The sequence below is a fragment of the Cyphomyrmex costatus genome, unplaced genomic scaffold (assembly GCF_001594065.2).
Source record: "Cyphomyrmex costatus isolate MS0001 unplaced genomic scaffold, Ccosl1.0 scaffold193, whole genome shotgun sequence".
Classification (NCBI taxonomy): Eukaryota; Metazoa; Arthropoda; class Insecta; order Hymenoptera; family Formicidae; genus Cyphomyrmex; species Cyphomyrmex costatus.
In genome coordinates, this window is record NW_017275965.1 from 6,462,038 (window position 1) to 6,465,438 (window position 3,401).

The following is a 3,401-nucleotide window of genomic DNA, read 5'->3' on the forward strand; positions in this document are numbered from 1 at the left end:
AAAAAAAAAAAAAAAAAAAATACTGATAACATATCACATTACGATTTTATTTAAAAACGGAAAGAATAATATTTAAATACAACAGCTGAAAATATAATAAATTTTTTTCATTAAAATTAAATCCCACAGACAATTTAAATATTTTATATACAAAATAAAAACGTGATTATAAGCGAGAATTTATTCGCGAGCAACAAAATTTTTTTAAATTTTTAACTATAGAACTATATACAAATTATAAACTTATTGGTCAAAATATATAACAAATTGTTCTTGTATGTAATAACATATTAAATAAAGCATCACTTTACCGTGGGAAAGAATCTTTGTTATAGGCCAAAAGATTTACAGGGTCATTTTAGTGCGGCCGTAAAATAGATGTGACTTAGGTGTTCCATAAATAACTTAAAACGCCTCTAATAAAATATATTTTAGACATTCACAAGTGCTATATGCAAAATTAGCTAATGCAAACGAGCGAAAGATAAAGAATAAAATTTTTTATGTCGCTATAAACAATTCTGATTTGGAGCTGTCCTAATTTTACACGTATAGCGACACACGTCAAAATTTCCTGCCTTTATGATGCACCGAATGATATGGAGTAAACCGGAATAGATGAATAGACAGAGGTAAGTTCGGTGCAACTTTGTGCTAGGCTGTGCCTCGCCTGACCTACCCGTCTCCACGGCACGAACATGGAAAAATATGTAAATATCGGGTCTCATCCATTATCCAACACGAAGGGAGCCGGAGTAGGAAGAGGGCCTAAGACCGGAAGGTGCGACGACCCGAACGTGCACCGCGGTTGTTTTAGCAACGCCACGCGTCGTAGTATCGATTGCCATGGAACCGTGAACTTCGAGCAATTGCTAAACGGTTGCCACTTCTTTACTACGTGACTTTACGAGCGATACGTTCTCGTTAAAGCATAAGCAGGTACACGGCTGAGCCTTTCGTAAGCAAAAGCAAACACCCGTAAAGTTATGTTCTCCTTCGCGATAAAAAAAAGTTTGGTTCACTCTAATTACAAAGAGGTCAATTAAGAGGATAAATTAATAAACTCTTAAGAATTAACAGTACAAATTAAAAAGCTTTCTGAATTTTGGCTGTAGTGCAAATCTTTTTACAATTCAAATACGTGCACTGCAATTTTTTAACCTTTTTCGATTATCTCGATAAATTGTCTTGTATACGTCTATCTGTGCGTCTTTTAATTATATGTAAGAGAATTTTGCACACAATTTAGAGATCTTTTAATCTGTACTATCAATAGTTCCGTCACTTAAGAGTCCCTTAATGCAGAAATATACTATTTGTGATTAAAAGAAATGATTACTAATAATTTCTTTTTATACAAAAAATAATATGAAGATAAAAAATATATTGCAATAATAAATAATACGAAAACGTGTTTATGTTTAAATATCAAAAGAGATTTAACTAATATATCCGTTCCTTGTTTAATATATCTATATATTGCTTTTTTAAATTGAAAGCAATTTAAAACTGGTAAGTGTAGTTAGTAAACATGACTTAATTATTGGACGAGAAATAACAAAAACTTTAAATATTAAACTTTTAATAATATATACGACTCTAAATAAATTCATCTTATTAAATTTTTATAAACAACGTATTTATTTGGAGTCATTTATCATTAAAAGCTTAATATTAAAAACATTTGTTATCTCATCCAATAATTATGTTCATTAACTGATCACTAGCTAGTACATTTATCTTATATAATAAGAAAAATTCAGTACAACTTAATATGAAATTGGCTAAACTGACAAAACAAATATATGAAAGAAATCATTATAAAATCAACAGTGTACCTGCTGCATACATAAAAGAAAGAAGGCGGAGTACATTAAAGTGGGCGGATGCAGTATACAATCGATATCCGCTGTCTTATCGCGCGTGTCAAAACACGCCTTCGTTATCGCGCCTTAATTCGAAAGTGAATCGATTTTCCGGCCGAAGGATTGCGTTGCACGCGACAGAGAAACATGTCGCCGCGCCAATTGACTATAGTCGCCGTACAATTTTTTATGATGCAGTGAAAACGGCGAGGGTGGGTTCGATAGCTTGGCAGTTATCATCGCACAACATGCCGACGAATTAAATTTATTATTCGCCTAACGCGCGCGTTCACTGCCAGAATATCGCCCGGGGCCGGCTCTGCGCGAGCCAGCCAGCACCGAGATATTATAATCGCCGTGACGACGTGATACGCAATTAATCCATCGCGCGTCAGCACTCGCGCTCGCGTTCAGCAGCGCATATAATAATAACGCGTATCGACGCGAGCGAGTGGATGCGCGAGTAGTGCCGCAGTATATAATGTGTATATATGTTCCACGGCGATATGATTAATGGCACCGCCTATCAGTGCGTGAACGTGGCAAAACGAAGACAAATAGCCGCGCCGGGGCACTTTAAACGCGCTCACCGCGGATCCATTTCCGTCGCGAAAATCCTCGCGCAACCGGAGAAGATTACCTCCATTTCTCGTAGTCGCAACGGAATCCCTCGATCCCTGATGGATACCGATGTGTAAAGGATGTGCCAAAATGACTGAGAAATATTTTAAATTTCGAGTAGATACTTCGAGAAATTTATGGCCAACTTTTTATCGGAAATACGAAAGGCGTTGTTTCTTGCAATTTTTCAATTCTCACTATTAAACTTTCCGGTAGAAGAGTCTTAAAATTTTAATAAAATCGGTTAAAAGAATACTATATTCATGAAATGTCAACAGTGAATCATATATCTTTTCCATAATTTATCAATAATATATTTTCATTAGTTGTGAACCGTAAATGCGATTTCACCATTTAGATTTATATCATAGAAATATAGACAGGATATAAATATGACTTATGTTTATAGTATTTTCAATCTTTTACATATAATATATGCGATATCTTTTAACTATTGACAAGCATTTGATGGCCGGAAAAATAGCGATTCCCAAGATGCGCGGTATATATTGTCGATATTAACGCACGAGCGCACCTTTCTCGCATGTAAAACTTAATTTTAGAGGAGACCGATTTATGAAGGGAAATACGTTTCACCGATACTACATAATGTGAGAAAGAGAGAGCTGCCTCGCTAATAGTGCACTGTCTGCTTTATCGCATTTTGCAATTTCCACATTAATGGACCGTATTATAATCGCCGGGATGAACGCGTAATTTGAGATCGCGCGAGTTATCGTGGATCTTGAAGGAGATATATTATTTATTATCAAAGTTATCTCACGATATTTACGTTGATACTTATTACTTATGCTCCATCATTTTCTACACATTTTCATATAGAGGCTACATTTATAATGATATACCTCTCTCGGTTTCAAATTAGTTCTAAAAAGTTAAGACCCGATTTGCTTA